The 18,807-nt window shown below is 42.8% G+C and overlaps 1 protein-coding gene across 3 annotated transcripts in view; it reads left to right on the top strand.

The window, feature by feature from the left end:
- Positions 1–18,807, top strand: part of LOC137375197 (rho guanine nucleotide exchange factor 4-like) — a 578,050-nt gene that overhangs the window by 33,616 nt on the left and 525,627 nt on the right. The window lies entirely within an intron of this gene.

Raw genomic sequence — 18,807 nt, forward strand, 5'->3', positions numbered from 1 at the left:
AGACTCATCGACAGGATTGCGGCAGCCTGCAACGAATTTGGCCTAACCATCAGCCTCAAGAAAATGAACATCATGGGACAGGACATCAGAAATGCTCCATCCATCAATATTGGCGACCACACTCTGGAAGTGGTTCAAGAGTTCACCTACCTAGGCTCAACTATCACCAGTAACCTGTCTCTTGATGCAGAAATCAACAATCGCATGGGAAAGGTGCCCGCTGCTATGTCCAAACTGGCCAAGAGGGTGTGGGAAAATGGCGCAATGACATGGAACACAAAAGTCCAAGTGTTTCAAGCCTGTGTCCTCAGTACCTTGCTCTACGGCTGCAAGGTCTGGACAATGTATGTCAGCCAAGAAGATGTCTCAACTCATTCCATCTTCACTACCTCCGAAGAATCATTGGCATCAAGTGGCAGGACCGTATCTCCAACCCAGAAGTCCTCAAGGGGGCCAACATCTCCAGCATATACACCCTACTGAGGCAGCGGTGCTTGAGATGGCTTGGCCATGTGAGCCGCATGGAAGATGTCAGGATCTCCAAGGACGCATTGTACAGTGAGCTCGTCACTGGTATCAGACCCACTTGCCATCCATGTCTCCGCTTTAAAGACGTTTGAAAACGTGACATGACGTCCTGTGACATTGACCACAAGTCGTGGGAGTCAGTTGCCAGTGATCGCCAGAGCTGGCGGACAGCCATAAATGCAGGGCCAAAAAGTGGCGAGTCGAAGAGACTTAGCAGTTGGCAGGAAAAAAGACAGAAGTGCAAGGAAAGAGCCAACTGTGTAACAGCCTCGACAACCAATTTTATCTGCAGCGCCTGTGGAAGAGTCTGTCACTCTAGAATTGGCCTTTATAGCCACTCCAGGCGCTGCTCCACAAACCACTGACCACCTCCAGGCGCTTACCCATTGTCTGTCGAGACAAGGAGGCCAAAAAAGAAGAAGAAGAAGAAGAAGTATTCAATTAATTGGCCGGATATACTCTAAACTCAACTTATCAAAGTATTTTGCTGGTTTTGGTGCCCAGAACTGGTGGAAACTACTGAAAGAATAAAAGTATGTACAAGTACTAGAACAGGCCTGAGTAATAACTCATAGCTTGGCAATAACTAATAGTCGGTAAACTCTTCATATTGACAGAAATACTGAGCAAAGCCCCTGAGTTTGTTTGGGATTGACACTAAAAGCAGAAGCATGGAGAACAGTTGGAATGTCCTGGATACTCTTTCTGGTTTTTGAGTAATATCAGTATAGGCACACCGAATGGCAGCACTTACTGTGGACATTATCACATGGTGCAACTTACATCTTATGGCATGTCTGCAGGCCTTGAGCAAGGCCACACTTTTCCACTGAGAAAATTGCTCCAAATTTACAAAAACTGGTGGCAGAAGTTTCCCCGTAGGTTTTGGAACTCTGATGTTGGGGTCAACTGGGGGTCAGAAGCATGCACTGTAGGGGAAACACTCACCCCGCATTGACTTATCCTGAATTGGCCAATTAGTGGCCAGAGGGTGGGTTCACCATCCAATTAAGGATGATGGGTGGGCCAATAGGAGGCCCTCTGCACTGAAGAAGCAGCAGGCTGCCTTTGCAGATAAGAGAGAGAGGGCACTTCAAGATAGAGACACCCTCTCTCCAATCTTTTTAACTTCAAAATAAAAAATACTCAGCAGCCGGACCACCATTGTGGAGGGGGAATCCCTCTACAGGGCTGCCTGCCCTGGCAACTGATGCCAGACAGGTGGGGAGAGCCTCAAAGCCTACCTGAAGCACTGTTCTTGCAGTTTGCCGCCGGAAGGCCGCCTCCAGCCGGCTAGCCTGTTCCCTGTAGCCTCTGGGGGCCTGGAGGCCTCTGACTATAGGCCTTAATATACTTTTAAAAGGCCGTAATTGGCTATCTGCTGCTTGTGGGCGGGTAGCCCTGCTGTGCCCCAATCCTGCTCAGGAAAGGGAAGGTGCTGGTAATCAGCTGGTTGGCAATGCATAATTCTGCACTTATCAAACTCTGTTGTTGCCCCCAGCAGGGCCTAAAAATTCAGCCTTCGATATAAAATTCAAGTCTGCCAGCTGCACTGAAGAACCTTCTTGTTCCCCATTTTATGTCTTCCTTCTCATTGTCGCTTTATAGGAATAACATTTCTATTCAGGAGCATATCCCTATTATACCAATAATTTAAAGCAAAAAAACTGTTTCCAAAATGCAAGAGAGTTTTGAGAAGCATTAAAAGACCAATAGGCCTAAAAAAATCTGTCAAATTCTACCCATTTCTTCATCTTATGTGCCAACTTTGCTTTGTTCACTAATGCATCTGACTGTTCACTCATGCACCACCTTGCCTTTTTAGCTCCTTCATTCCATCTGTTTCAAAGGTCTTTCTCTGGCAACTTATCCCATGACACTGTTAACCTTTCAGTGAAAACGGTGCACCTAACTTCCCTTTTTACTCTTAACCCCTGCATTTTTAACATGTGACCCCCCCCCCCCCCCCAGTATTTGAACACATTGTTGTGTTGTTGTTATCTTTTCTTATTAATTTTTTTCTATCCCAGTCCATGAATGACACTTCCCCACCCCCAGCCTCTTCAACAGTGGACATTGGAAAGACTTCTACACATACTTTTAGAAGCAAATTATTTAAACTCTGCGGCTGTTATGCAATGAGTTGATTACCGATGTACAAAATTGCTTTTAAGCTTAAAAGTGGACGTGGAAAGTTGGCCTCAGACGTAGGACAACTCAAAAATACATGGGGGTGTGATGTGGATTTAAATTGGATAATGCCCGAAAATGGTTGCAAGGATTGCAGTGCCTCCGACTGAGATCCCTTCTCCCCTCCTCTTCCTCCTTCGAGTTGCTTGTCCCGCTCTGCACAACCTCTGCTCATTCTCTCCGTAATGCTCAATGCCACGAGGAAGCCCGACTAGGCCCCCAATGTCTGGAAGCAATTGATTTGTGCACAAGCCTTTTAGTTACCAAAAATGTACTTCAGCAGCCAGACCACTTCCTGTAGACTATTCAAACTTTTAACAAGTATGGAAAAGCATCCAAAACACATAGAATTGGAACAACAACCAGAAGAAATAATCCAGCAACTGAGCTGTAAGTAGATGATATTTCCTTTGAATAGCCCTTTTGGTTGGGGGGGTGGGGGGGGGGGGTCCTTCTTGACTTTAAATACATGATCAACTGTGCAAGGCTAAGAGAGGGCATAGACTGCAGCATGGATCTCTAAAATGCCCTGATCTGCCTGCTTTGCATGCTGCCGATAGTCATTAGGTGCACAAACCCCTTTAAGAATATGACATTTGACGCACCTTCTGTCAGAAGTGTGCATGTGCATTGTGGATGCCGTTTTGGTAGTTCAATAGGCCTTGTCGTTCCCCAAAAATATTTGCGACCGAAGCCAATTTCACCCATAAGGCTCAATGATACAGATATATAGTGAACCTTGCCACTTGTCAGAGGCCGAATATCATCTGCCTCATTATAGCTCTGTTGTGTCTCATAGAATAAAGATTTCCATACTATGTTCTTTCTATATGACTTGTGAATTTAAAATTGACTTCAGTCCCTCTGTCTTTACAGGGCAGAAAGACAATCTACTAACTGTTTGGAGAAAGACACATCTCCATGGGAGTAGATGTGGGAGTCATCTAGCCTATCTGATATACCTAGTCCCTAAAATACTGACACATGCAAGGTCACCAGCTGGGACAAAATTAAATATCTCTGCTGCAACCAACAAAGTAGTGTCACATCAGGCAAAATTTCAAAATGCTATGTCTTAGACTTAAATCAGGTAAACATTTGAAAGGGCTGTCACATCCTATCCACTTGAGTGTCAGAAATAATTCATCAGCTCATTACCTGATTGATGTAATTCAGTTCTTCCTAGCACCACACTCTCATTTCAAAGACAGATAATTTCTGGATAACAGTTCACAGATGTTCAGTTCTTTGTTAACCATACTGCAGCAGTGGAGCCAAGAACTTCCATTATATTCAGCTCAGCTAAAATATTCTCGGACAAACCACTGAACTTTTGAGCTTTGTTACTTTGTTTCCACAATCATTTAAATATTGTGAAAGTCAAAGATCTTTAATTCTTGCCATTTTGTTTTGCTTCTGTGTAATCATTCTGTTTGCCAAGAAATTTAATTATTAGTTTCAGCCAATGGCCCAATCCAACAATATGGTATTTTCCTGCTTTTCAAAATGGGCCTGACTGCATAGAGTAAAACCCGTGTGGGTCTCCAGTGCTTAACACTGCAATAAAAAGAGTCATTATTGTTACAGGTGGCCTGTGTAAATTATGATTTTGTAAAATAAGTAATTCTTGCTGTTTTCAATTTGACATCAGAAGCATAAAACATATATTCAAAATGTAATGAAAAGTTCAGAACAGCATTTGACAATAGATACAAATGACACAGTGCAATTGTGACCTGGATTGTTTGACTCATGTTATTTTAAAGCTGTGGTAACCCACTTATGTTAAGTAGGTTATTGCTAATTGGAGAATATACTAATTTGATTCTGGAGTTGACTCCAGATGAGTTAACAGTATGGTTGCTTGATTAGGGTAGAGAACACTGAGTGAGCTGATCATTTTGTGATGTCTCAAGCATTGGGAAGCTGATGAGCAGCTGGAAAGTAAGTGATCCCACACCAACTGACCAGTAGAAGTCAGCGCCCAGTGAGCCTGTGATGTTGCTGTAGATCGCAAAGAGAAATTACAAGGGAAATCAGATGTTTGTAGGTTCAGTACCAAAGAACAGCAAGCAAACAATTGCTGATCCAAAAGGGAGTCCACAGTACAGCTGGGGAGACCAAGTGCTGCCATGGAATAGGAGATTTCAATGTGTCTAATGACTCTGGATGCAGGAAATTAAACTCAGTTCCTTACCCTGAACACTGTGAATGACTGTCTGTTGTTATGGTCAATTGAGGAGGGGCTGAAGGGCTTCAGTCTTTTCCCTCTCCTTGTTAGACCACAACAGGTTTAATTCTTTCTTAAAGTGGATGTACTGGTCAATTCAGTAGACGTTTGATTACTTACTGCTATGATCATAACAAGAATCAATCAGACAGGTTTTCTTTAGTTAACAAAGAAAGAGGTTTACTTTATTGTAACTAAACTGAACTAATAAAATAATAAACAATGCACCAACTTTCACACACACACACACACACACACACACACACACACAGACATACACACTGGAGGTTACAGAGTGGGGAATGGTGGATTGGTTGAGTTAGAGCCTATAAAAAGGTATACAGTCTGTGGAGATTGGTGATTTGGCTAGCTTCTAGCTGAATTCAGTGGTCTTGAGGCTTTTAGTTTGAAGAGGTAGATGACTGGTTTGTTGAGTCTCTTGGAGATAGCGATGCAGATGATTTCCTCCAATAGGGTTTTGGATTGTAGCCGAAGTATGCAAAGGTAGTCAGTCAACAAGCAGGATTTGAAAGCTTTCAAGCTGGAATGGAGAGGGAGAGAGAGAGTGAGGGACCCTCACTTAGGGTCTGCTCATGTTAGAGTCCAGTTGCTTCTCCTCTGCTACAGAGAAAACACCATCCTAAAACCACAGATAGGGAGGGGCTTGTCACATGACAGTCACTCATTCATTCAAACATAGCGGTTAGCAGTATTTCTCTGCTTGCTGAGAGAACAGGTAGTTCCTTTAAACATCCTGGGTTTTGGTTCTTGTTGGGGACTGAACAGACATTTCATCTCTCTCCTCACAGTCCCTTGCAATGTAGGATACAGTGTAGTAAACTAGGTGATCATCTTAAGCTGAAAGGACGTCTTTGCTGATAGCTTGTCTTTTAAAAATGTCTTTAAAAAACAATATAAATTCAAATCTCTAGCCAGCCAAAGAAAATTATCACTCAACAAAACACATTGGCGTAACACCATCAAAAGGCTTGTGTGATGCATGAGCAGTGAAGGCAATTATTTCTAAAAGATAGGAGTTCCCCTGTTCAGTTGGGACAGTTGATGACCCCCTGAACAACGCATGGCATGAGAACCCATTTTAAATGGGTGGAAAAGAAATATGGGCTTTAGTATCCTAGCAATATGATGCATTAATGGTATAAGTGATAATAACCCGTGGCAATTCATAGTGAGTAGTTTGAAGCTGGAAAACAAGACCAAAGCAGCACTGGAGCAGTGCAGCCAGCTGCACTGGCTTTTGTTGTGCAGGGCTTCACCAAGCTCAACGAGGTCAAGGAACGAGTCTGTCTGGAGGTTCTGAGATGTAAAATCCCAGCACAGCAAAGGCACATGGAGATGCAGTCAATCACTTGCAAAGGGCCACTTGGTACATGGCTGCCATTCACAGTCTGGGTAATGTGAACTGTGCAGTATGATGGAGTTTCAATGAGGGACTGTGTGGATGCAAGTGGAAAGCACCAACCTCACAATGCAATCAGATCTCAGGGGATCATTTTAACCTGAGAACATATCGGTTTCCGAGGGGCATCCAATGAGGCACAATAATGGATCAATATCATGCCTCATCTACAAACAGGGTTGCCTCATGTCCTGCCTGCCCAAATGGAGGAGAAAAGGGGGGGGGGGGGTCACATAATCTGCACATTAGCAAAGAGAAGAGTGAGTTCCTCAGTAGAGAAAGTTTCTCTAATTAGCTAGAGGTCATACAGACTGGGACAGCAGGTTGCAAAGCCCTTGCTCAGTTTTCAGCCACCAGACAAATCTATCTAAGCAAGGTCATTTTTTGAAAAGGCAAACACAGGTAATGCAATGTATATCCTGTCATGTAGTATACAGGACTAGATAGAGCATAAATGCAAGGAAAGCACATATATTAGAAAGAACTCTTCAAATCTCATGCAGAGCTTTAACAAGACAAATGATGTACAGGTTCACATGAGGCAGTGTAACTGGCACCAGTGAATCTCCATCTTCTCAGGAGGAAATGTTATGTGATGAAAACAGAACTTCTTCATGCCTCAAATAATATAACTTTCTGCTCTCACATGAAACTTTAGATTGACCAAAGTATTGCAAATTTAAAGCTGACTTCAGTTAGCTGTATTCTTTAAATGTTTTTTTAGGAGAGAAAGACAATATAGTAAGTTGCCTGTAGAAAAAGCTCTACCCCTGTGAGGCTGAGAGGAGCATCTAGCCTGACTGGTTTACCTCAACTCCTTGAAATATTGATGCATGTAAGATTACCAGTTTGTGGGGAGGGTGAGGAAGGAGTAAACAAAATTAATTATCCTTGGTTGTTGAAGCTATCAAAGGAGTGTCATTCCAGTCAAAGTCCCAACATGTTTTGTTTTCGTTCTCAGCCCTAAATGCCCAAACAGACACAGTACAGTATAAGATTCAGATAAATATAGGGACACAGGTCTGCTTATGTAATTTGTCTTTTTGCTGTGAACACAAGTAGAAAGCATTGGAAGATAGCCTGAATTTTAATAGCCAACTCACCCTGTAGTTGGCTCATTCTCTTTTTGCTTCAGGCTCTCCCAAAATTTCCCACCAAGATAAATTAAGTATGAAATACAATGAGAAAGCTATCTGCAACAGCACACTGCATGTGGCCATATTATTATACCTCAGAGTGGTATCAGAAAGCAGCAGGTGGTCTCACTGGAACACATAGGGGGAACCTTTACGCTTACCCCCGCGGCGGGTTTGGAGGCAGGGAGAGCATAAAATCGGTTGGGATAGTGGCGAGGGTGTCGTCACCACCATCCCGCCCCCACCAAAATTTAGTCTAGGATGGGAAGGCCTGTGAGCTGCTTTCCCACCCTGCTGCAGCCACAGTTACCCATGTGGCGGGTGGCCCTGTCACAGCACGGGAAGCACGGTAAGAAAAACCGTGCAGGCTGCTTCCTGGCTCTGAGGCGGGGGAGTGTCCCTCCTTCAAAGGTACTTAGTGCCTGAACGAGTGACCCGGCATCGGTAAGGGAGGGGTCCACTGAGAGCCACCCCCCACCCCGCCCTGACCTACCTAAGGCCTGGCTCCAGTGACACTCCTCGGCCTCTGGCAGGTGCAGCTACAGCAGCAGCCACCGCCTCCACGGTGGTGCTGCAGCTGCAGGCCTCTGATCAGCCGGTAGTTCTGCAAGGCCAGGCCTTCCGGTGACGGGGTGCTAAATTCTATGGAAGGCCTGCTGTTGTCTACTGTGCCTGATTGGCATTAAATTTGACTGGCCTTCCGGAAAAGAGGCAAAGCGGAGATCTCGGTGTCGGTTTTTCCTGATGTCAATACCTCCGCCACCAGCATAAAATTCCCCCTCTACTCTCCAATTCTATGTCTGAGAATAAATACCTTCTCACAGACCGGTTACTAACGATACGGTTTATACTGACCTGAAGAAGCAAACTGTGCTGTATAACTGAAGAGTGTCATCACCCAGATTGTGTGAAGAGTAATCTAATTAAAAATAAGAACATAAGAACTAGGAGGAGGAGTAGGCAATTCAGCCCCTTGAACCATTCAATACGATCATACCATTCAATATGTCTCATTTCAGCTTAGCAATGGCTGCAGTATATCTGCAACTGGTGCGAAACAAACTTCAGATAGTTACAAAACAGTCAGTTGAATTACCCAGGAACTTTTATAAACTTTATCTTTGAAGTTAGCAAGTAGCTGACAGTCCTTTTCAATGTCTGCTAACATTAAATTCAGCTGGCGACGTTCTGTGCATGTGACTTAGTGTGTCTGTTCACAGCTATGCTCTGCCTACCCATATTGACGTAGAGCCAGGAGTATCGCTCAGGATTGCTTTTTTATTCTTTTCATGGAATCTGGGAGTCACTGGCAAGGCCAGCATTTGTTGCCCATCCCTAATTGCCCTTGACAACTGAGTGGCTTACTTGGCCCTTTCAGAGGGCAGTTAAGAGTCAACTGTGGGTCTGGTGTCACATGTAGGCCAGACTAGGTAAGGATGGCAGATTTCCTTCCCTGAAGGACATTAATGAACCAGATGGGTTTTTACGACAATCGATGATAGTTTCATGGCACCATTACTGAGACTAGCTTTCAAAGCCAGATTTTTATTAATTAATTGAAATTGCATTCCACCAGCTGCTGTGGTTTGATTTGATTTTGATTTTGATTTTTGATTGACAGATACAGCACTGAAACAGGCCCTTCGGCCCACCAAGTCTGTGCCGACCATTAACCACCAATTTATACTAATCCTACACGAATCCCATATTCCTACCACATCCTCACCTGTCCCTATATTCCCCTACCACCTACCTATACTAGGGGCAATTTATAATGGCCAATTTACCTATCAACCTGCAAGTCTTTTGGCTGTGGGAGGAAACCGGAGCACCCGGAGGAAACCCACGCAGACACAGGGAGAACTTGCAAACTCCACACAGGCAGTACCCAGAATTGAACCCGGGTCGCTAGAGCTGTGAGGCTGCGGAGCTAACCACTGCGCCACTGTGCCACTGAACCTGTGTGCCCAGGACACTAGCCTGGGCCTCTGGATTACTAGTTCAGTGACACTGGCCTGCATCACTGTGTGAGGGAGTGAGTTTCAAATCAATACCTAAGGTCCATTAGTTGTAATTTGTTATCAGTGCTTAAAATGAAGGAACAAGTAGGAAACTGACCCATCTACTCCTAAAGTTTTCTGCATATATAGTGTTGGACAGTCCTTTTCTTTATACGCTAAACTGCAGCCTGTAAGCTACAGGTGCTGGGAGATGAAAGAACACCCACGACTTAATTAAAGCCATCTGTACTTCAACAAGGAAGTGGAGAAGTCAACTTACCCTGCAGTTTTCTAACCTCTCCATACAAACCCAAACAGTTGTTGACAATAATGTACTTGGGACACAGCAGTGCCTTAATCTGCACTTCATCATTAATAAAAGGGAAAAACCTTCAACGTTTGGCATTTAAATGTAAACTGGCAAAAAAATCGCAAGACAACAAAACTTGACTTCATTTTAACTTACTAAAAAAAAAATTCAAATTCAGCCTGGAGTCCTTTTTCAGTATTTTACCCACAGGAAGTAAAACTTGGATTGATTAATGAAGATCTTTGCTGTGATAAATATTCACATGATAATACAAAACTTTCCATCAGAGCAGCAAATAGCATACTTCTCAAGTTATCCAAATTTGTGATTTAACTAACATTAAAGCAATAAATACTGCAGCTACAGTCAATGTCCTGACAAAGCGCACATTTAGTCATTGCTGTCATCTGTTGCCTGATAGGTTTTAACTTATAAACAAAAACCTGAGAGAATTGAAACTAAAGCGGTGTGAAATCAAGATCATTTGCGCCTTTTTTGTGTGCTACCAGTGCTCTTTTACCTCCACAATGGTCTCTGTTGTGCACGTGTACACTTTTGGGGCAAATTGAGCAGGATGTCATATGGATGAGTGAATTCGCAAGTGTGCAGTGAATAGCCATTGGAAATAAGCAAAGCTGACAGATTGTGATGTCATTCAGCATAAAACTCTTACTTATTGCCAGTGGTACAATTTTAGAGCTCAACACTCCAGCAAAGGCCCGTTCTTAACCCGACACAGCTGAACATGTGTTCCTCCCACCAGTGCTATTTAAAGGGACCATCAACTACTTACAGTTTAGTTGCTGCTTGATTTCTTCTGGCTGTTGCTTCAATTCTACAAGTGTTTGGTGTTTTCTACAGTTGGCTTAAGTTGCAGCACTCTACGGTTGTGGTGTGGAAGGTGATGAAGGAGTTTTAGCTGACTTCAAGGTTTCTGCACAAGACAGTTGTTCCCAGACATGGGTTTACTTGTAGGCATTCCCCTTGGAATGCAGCATAACTTGGACAATGAATAGATGTCACACAGAGCAGGACAAACTTCTGGAAGAAGGAGGAGGAGGAGGAGGAGGGGGAGAAGGACTCTCAGGAGAAGACCATATCTGCCTCGTGTGTTCGGGGAGCAAGTCTCCTACCTGAACCTTAGCAAGGAACAATGCGTGTTACGTCTGCACCTCAGTAAGGATGTCCTCAGGAATCTGCCACCTAATGCAGCTACAAGTGCAATCTCAGAGCGCACCAAGGACCACATTGCTAGGGTTGTAAAGGTCACTGTGATGATGAATTTTTATGTGCCTGCTTCCTTCCAGGCTGGAGCTATATATTTGCAAGATCTCACAATTATGCGTCCATTGTTGCGTAATGGCGATCATTGAGGCTCTCTATTCATTGAGCGCTAACTACTTTTCATTTTCTCTGCCCTTAGAGAAGCAGGCGGAGCGAGCATGTGGCATCGTTAGGATTGCAGGCTACCCTGTGATGCAGGGTGCCCTTGACTGCACACACATTGCACACCGAATGTCAACTCTCCCCTATTGCAGAACTGAAAAGGAGTCCATCCCCTCAAAGTCCAGCTGATGTGTGAACACAGGCAGCAAATCATGCAGTTCAATTTCCAGTATCGTGGCAGCAGTCAGGATGTCTTAATTCCATGGCGGTCCACTGTGCCAGCTGCATTTGAGCCAGCACAGTAAAGCAAAGGGTGGCCACTGGGAGATAAGGGCTATCCGCTGACCACATGGCTGACAACTCTGGTGTGTAACTCATGCACACATGCACAGCATACTTACAATGAAATCCATACTGCCACTGTCATGCTTTCGGACTGAGCTAGGTGTTCCGCCAAGTGGTCGCCCAATCTGCGTTTGGTCTCCCCAATGTAGAAAGAGAGAACCCCTCGACCCCTTCTCACCTGGTTGTAACACTAGCTACTCAAATCTACTTTCATGTTCCTAATTCCATCTAAAAAAGTATGTTCATCTCTGCTAATATTACTAGCTTTATGATTAACATCATCATTAAATTCTAACAGTCAAGCATCATATTCGAGTGAAAATTGTTGCAAGGTACTCATTTAATATTTCTGCCATAACCAGTGAGTGCTTCAGAACCTGTCCTTGAGCATTCTTCAGTGGCCCAATATAATCTTGAACAGTTCTCTGACTCTTCACATAATTGAAACAGCTTTTTCCATTATTTCCACATTTGTCTGCGATCCTCATTTCCATTATGCTTTTAGCTCATCTAATTTGTTTTCGTTGGCCGTTCCTTGTACTTTACTCTATTTACTTGAGTACTAGAGAAGTTCATAGCAGCAGTCCTAATGTAAAAATTAATGATACAAGGCCTTATCATCATTTTTGAATAACGTTTTGACAATGTTGTCTCATAATGACGAGGAATGGAACACTTTCTCATTTAAGAGTCCAGGGTAGTATCAATTCATAACATATGATGGGAAGGAATGTGAATGATGGGTAGAATGGCCTCTTCCCATTCATAGTTTATGTTCTAATGATTTATAGAGAATATGATATTTAAGGAACAGTAAAATGCATTTGAGACCTCTTGCATGCTCTAGGTTATCTCTGTGAAGTGTAGTTAGACTAATAGCATTCAATTTTCTGTGATAAGCATTCCTATGTTCTATTTCACATTTGGGACTAATTTATTAATATGATAGAATTCTTCATCAAAATGGAGAGTGACATCGTTGATTCTGAGACTAGAGTCCTGAATCTTAGTAAAGGAAACTACGAAGATATGAGGCACGAATTGGCTATGATGGATTGGGAAACATTACTTAAAGGGATGACGGTGGATAGGCAATGGCAAACATTTAAAGAGCGCATGGATGAACTGCAACAATTGTTTATACTTGTCTGGCACAAAAGTAAAATGGGAAAGGTAGCCAAACCATGGCTTACAAGGGAAATTAGAGATAGCATTAGATCCGAGGAACAGGCATATAAATTTGCCAGAAAAAACAACAGACCAGAGGATTGGCAGCAGTTTAGAATTCAGCAAAGGAGGACCAAGGGATTGATTAAGAAGGGGAAAATAGAGTACGAGAGCAAGCTTGTGGGGAACATAAAAACTGACTGTAAAAGTTTCTATAGGTATATGAAGAGAAAAAGAATGGTGAAGACAAATGTAGGTGCCTTACAGTCAGAAACAGGGGAATTTATTATGGGGAACAAAGAAATGGCTGACCAACTAAATGCAAACTTTGGTTCTGTCTTCACAAAGGAGGACACAAATATCATACCAGAAATGTTGGTCTAGTGAGAAGGAGGAACTGTATGAAATCAGTATTAGTAGGGAAATGGTGTTGGGGAAATTGATGGGATTGTAAGCCGATAAATCCCCAGGGCCTGATTGTATGCCTCCCAGAGTACTTAAGGAAGTGGCTCTAGAAATAGTGGATGCATTGGTGGTCATCTTCCAAGATTCTATAGACTGGAACAGTTCCTATAGATTGGAGGGTAGCTAATGTAACCCCACTATTTAAAAAGGGAGGTAGAGAGAAAGCAGGGAATTATAGACCAGTCAGCCTGACGTCGGTAGTGGGGAAAATTCTAGAGTCCATTATCAAAGATTTTATAGCAGAGCACTTAGAGAACAGTGGTAGAATCGGGCAGAGTCAGCATGGATTTATGATAGGGAAATCATGCTTGACAAATGTACTACAATTCTTCGAGGATGTAACTGGTAGAGTTGATGAGGGGGAGCCAGTGGATGTGGTTTATTTGGACATTCAGAAGGCTTTCGACAAAGTCCCACGTAAGAGATTAGCGTGTAAAATTAAAATGCATGGGATTGGGGGTAGTGTATTGCAATGGATAGAAAATTGGTTGCAGACAGGAAACAAAGAGTAGGGATAAATGGGTATTTTTCGGAATGGCAGACAGTGACTAGTGGGGTACTGCAGGGGTCGGTGCTAGGACCCCAGCTATTCACAATATATGTTAATGATTTAGGTGAGGGAACTAAATGTAATATCTCCAAATTTGCAGATGACACAAAACTGGATGGGAGGGTGAGTTGTGAGGAGGATGCAGAGAGGCTTCAGGGTGAAGTTGAGTGAGTGGGCTAATGCATGGCAGATGCAGTATAATGTGGATAAATGTGAGGTTATCCACTTTGGTAGTAAAAACAGGAAGGCAGATTATTATCTGAATGGCTATAAATTGAGAGAGGGGAATATGCAGCGAGACCTGGGTGTTCTCGTACACCAGTCGCTGAAGGTAAGCATGCAGATGTAACAGGCGGTAAAAAAGGCAAATAGTATGTTGGCCTTCATAGCGAGAGGATTTGAGTACAGGAGCAGGGATGTCTTGCTGCAATTATACAGGGCCTTGGTGAGGCCACACCTGGAATATTGTGTGCAGTTTGGTCTCCTTATCTGAGGAAGGATGTTTTTGCTATAGAGGGAGTGCAGCGAAGGTTTACCAGACTGATTTCTGGGATGGCGGGACTGACATATGAGGAGAGATTGAGTCGGTTAAGATTATATTCGCTGGAGTTCAGAAGAGTGAGGGGGAATCTCATAGAAACCTATAAAATTCTAACAGGACTTGACAGGGTAAATGCAGGAAGGATGTTCCGATGGTGGGGGAGTCCAGAACCAGGGGTCTTAGTCTAAGGATACGGGGTAAACCTTTCAGGACTAAGATGAGGAGAAATTTCTTCACCCAGAGAATGGTAAGCCTGTGGAATTCGCTACCACAGAAAGCAGTTGAGGCCAAAACATTATATGTTTTCAAGAAGGAATTAGATATAGCTCTTGGGTCTAAGTGGATCAAAGGGTATGGGGCGAAAGCGACGTTGGATGATCAGCCATGATCATAATGAATGGCGGAGCAGGCTCGAAGGACTGAATGGCCTACTCCTGTTCCTATTTTTTATGTTTCTATGTATGTTTAATTCCATTGCTATTTTATTTGACATGGTAGTCTCGTGGCTCTCGGACCGGATGAGCAACCGAGAGGTTCAAATCTCACCATGGCAATTTGTGAAATGGAAGTTAGTAAATCTGGTAATTAGTGTGTTGCCACCAGAAAAATCACCATGAAAGCTGCTGATTGCTGTAAAAGTACAACTGGTTCAATAAAAGCTGCCACCTCTACCTGGTTTGGCCTACATAGGACTGAATTTCCACAATATGTGGTTGGGGCTAACTTTGGCTTTGTATGATATTGGAAAACAGGCAATAGTGACCTGGCAACCTGTTTTAAGTCTCCATCAATTTTGAAGAAAATGGTGCTAAAAATCGAGAATATGTAAACGGGTTGCCAATTTGCTATTGTTATGAAAGTGCTTCTATTTTTAAATTTTTTTTTGAAGATTCGTGTGTTAGAATTGAGGAGATGGATTCATTGGAGAACTGAAGTAATTCCATAGATGTTGGACTTTGTTTTTAAAAAGAGGTCACTGGAAGGACACTTGAGGTCTTGTTTGAAAACAACCTTTACTGGAAATTCGATGCCTTAAGATCAATAAAGAACAGAAACCTTGGTGACTTGGGGGAGATGTTTACAGAGAAGTGAGGCATGTCAAGATTAATGAGGGTCAGGAGGTTCTGACTTGCTGTTTTGGGTTTCGCTTCTGAAATGCTTTGGTTCATTTGGGGTGCGGAGCAACAGGGGATCAACCTGACAAGAGAGAAACACCCAGATCGTATCTTTCCTCTTGTCTCTGTGAAATGTCATATTTCTCCTGAGGAGCTCCTAGAAAGCTTGCCAGATTAATTCTCGATGCCGCCTGAAAAGAACTGCTGCAGAAAAGATCCCAGTGAACCGTCTACGTGTACTCAGAGGCAGGACTGTATTCCAATTTGGGACACAAGCTATCTCATCTGTTTACTTCAAAAATTCACAAGTATTTGCAAAAGTATTCTTTATTTTGTCTTTTCTTTTTGTAAAAGAGCTCTGCAGAGAAAATCTCTTTATTTTTCAGTTACCAGTGTGTGGGTGTGTGAGGGGCTAAGGTAAACAGGGACCTTTCATATTTCAATCTGTGTGTTAATGTTTTGCTTCATTACTGGATAAGCATTGTTTTATAATAAACTGATAATTTTGTTGTTTATTGAAGAAACCTGGTTCGTGTATTTTATTCAGGGTTAAAGAGTAGAGTATTACATCCAATTCTGGGCAGTGTTTGAGGAAAGACATGAGGGCATTGGAGAGAGTACAGAAAAGATTCAAGAGAATGGTTCCAGGGATGAGGAATTTCAGTTATGAAGTTAGATTGGAGAAGTTAGGACTGTGGTTTGATAGAGGTATTCAAAATCATGAGGGGTCTGGACAGAGTAGATAGAGAGAAACTGTTCTCACTCATGAAAGGATCGAGAATGAGAGGGCACAGATTTAAAGTATTTGGTAAGAGGAGCAAAAGTGACATGAGGAAAAACCTTTTCACGCAGTGAGTGGTTAAGGTCTGGAATACACTGCCTGAGAACGTGATGGAGGCAGGTTCAATTGAAGCATCCAAAAGGGAATTAGACAGTTATATGAAAAGGAAGAATGTGCAGGGTCATACGGAGAAGGCAGGAGAATGGAACTGAGGGAATTGCTCTTTCAGAGAGCCAGTGTGGACACGATGGGCCAAGTGGACTCCTTCTGCACTGTAACAATTCTGTGATTCTGTGAAATGATTGACCATATCAGTAACCGGGTAAACATTTAAATATAAGAACATAAGAACTAGGAGCAGGAGTAAGCAATTCAGCCCCTCGAGCCTGCTCCGCCATTCAATACGATCATGGCTGATCTCATCTTGACCTCAACTCCACTTTCCTGCCTATTCTCCATAACCCTTCAACCCATTACTAATTAAAAAATCTGTCTATCTCCTCCTTAAATTTACCCAATGTCCCAGCATCCACCGCACTCTGAGGTAGTGAATTCCATAGACTCATGACTCTTTGAGAGAAGTAATTTCTCCTCGTCTCTGTTTTAAATCTGCTACCCCTTATCCTAAAACTATGACCTCTCGTTCTAGATTGCCCCAGCAGAGGAAACATCCTTTCTACGTCTACTTTGTCAATCCACATAATCATCTTATATACCTCAATTAGATCTCCTCTCATTCTTCTAAACTCTAGAGAGTAAAGGCCTAAGCTGCTCAATCCCTCTTCATAAGACAAACCCCTCATCTCTGGAATCAATCCAGTGAACCTCCTCTGAACTGCCTCCAATGCAACTACATCCCTCCTCAAGTAAGGGGACCAAAACTGTACGCAATACTCCAGGTGCGGTCTCACTAATGCCTTGTACAGTTGCAGCAACACTTTCCTATTTTTATACTCTATTCCTAAGGCAATAAATGCCAAAATTCCATTTGCCTTCCTTATTACCTGCTGCACTTGCATACTAGTTTCCTGCGATTCATGCAGGAGGACACCCAGATCCCTCTGCACCGAAGCACCCTGAAGTTTCTCTCCATTTAGCTAATAATTTGCCTTTCCATTCTTCCGACCAAAATGGATAACCTCACACTTATTCATGTTAAACTCCATCTGCCAAATTTTGGCCCATTCACCTAACCTATCCATATCCATTTGTAAATTTCTTCTTTCTTTATTGCAACTTACTATCCCACCTATTTTAGTGTCATCTGCAAATTTGGCGACAGTGCCTTCTATCCCTGCATCCAAGTCATTATACAGATTGTAAATAGTTGGGGCCCAAGGACCGAAACCTATGGCACCCCACTAGTTACATCTTGCCAACCAGAAAAAGACCCATTTATCCCGACTCTCTGTTTTCTGTTGGTTAACCAATCCTCTATCCAAGCTAATAAATTGCCCCTAACCCCATGTGATCTTACCTTGTGTATTAACCTTTTGTGTGGCACCTTATCAAATGCCTTCTGGAAGTCCAGATATAATTCATCTACAGGATCCCCATTATCCACTTTACTTGTTACATCTTCGAAGAACTCTAGCAAATTAGTCAAACACAATTTGCCCTTCATAAAACCATGCTGACTCTGATGGATTGCATTTTGACTTTCTAAATGTCCTGTTACTACTTCCTTAATAATGGATTCTAACAATTTCCCGAGGACAGATGTTAAACTCATTGGTCTATAGTTTCCTACTTTCTGCCTCCTTCCCTTTTTGAATAAGGGCGTTATATTAGCATTTTTCCAATCCACGGGAACTTTCCCCGCATCCAGGGAATTTTGGAATATTATAACCAATAGATCCACTATCTCCACTGCCACTTCCTTTAAGACCCTAGGATGTAGGCCATCAGGCCCTGGGGACTTGTCTGCCTTCAATTCCAATAGTTTGCTCAGTACTTTTTCCCTAGTGATGATGATTGTACTAAGTTCCTCTCTTTCTATAACCTCTGCATTACCTGTTACTATTGGGATGGTACTAGTGCCCTCCACCGTGAAAACTGAGGCAAAATACTGATTTAGTGTCTTTGCCATTTCTGTGTCCCCCACTATTAACTCCCCAGTCACATCCTCCAAGGGACCAACATTCACTTTAGCTACTCTCTTCCCTTTTATACACTTATAGAAGCTTTTGCTATCCGTTTTTATATTTTGCGCTAGTTTTCTTTCATAATTTACCTTTGCTATTTTTATTACTTTTTTAGTAACCCTTTGTTGATCTTTAAAAGTTTCCCAATCTTCCAGCCAGCCATGCTGGCCTTTGCAATATGGTATGCCTTAGTTTTTGTCTTTATGTTATCCTTAACTTCCATGCTTAGCCATGGATGTTTTTCCCCCTCTTACAAACTTTCTTCCTCTCTGGAATGTATTTTAGTTGGGAGGAATTGAATATCTCCTTAAACATCTGCCACTGCTCATCAACTGTCCTACCTTTTAGTCTTCCTGCCCAGTCCACTCGGGCCAAATCTGTCCTCACGCCTGTGTAATTACCTTTGTTGAACTCCAGAATGCTAGTTTGGGACTCCAGTTACTCACCGTCAAACTGAATTTGAAATCCTAGCATGCTATGATCACTCTTCCCTGGAGGA

This window comes from Heterodontus francisci, chromosome 11 (assembly GCF_036365525.1).
Source record: "Heterodontus francisci isolate sHetFra1 chromosome 11, sHetFra1.hap1, whole genome shotgun sequence".
NCBI lineage: Eukaryota > Metazoa > Chordata > Chondrichthyes > Heterodontiformes > Heterodontidae > Heterodontus > Heterodontus francisci.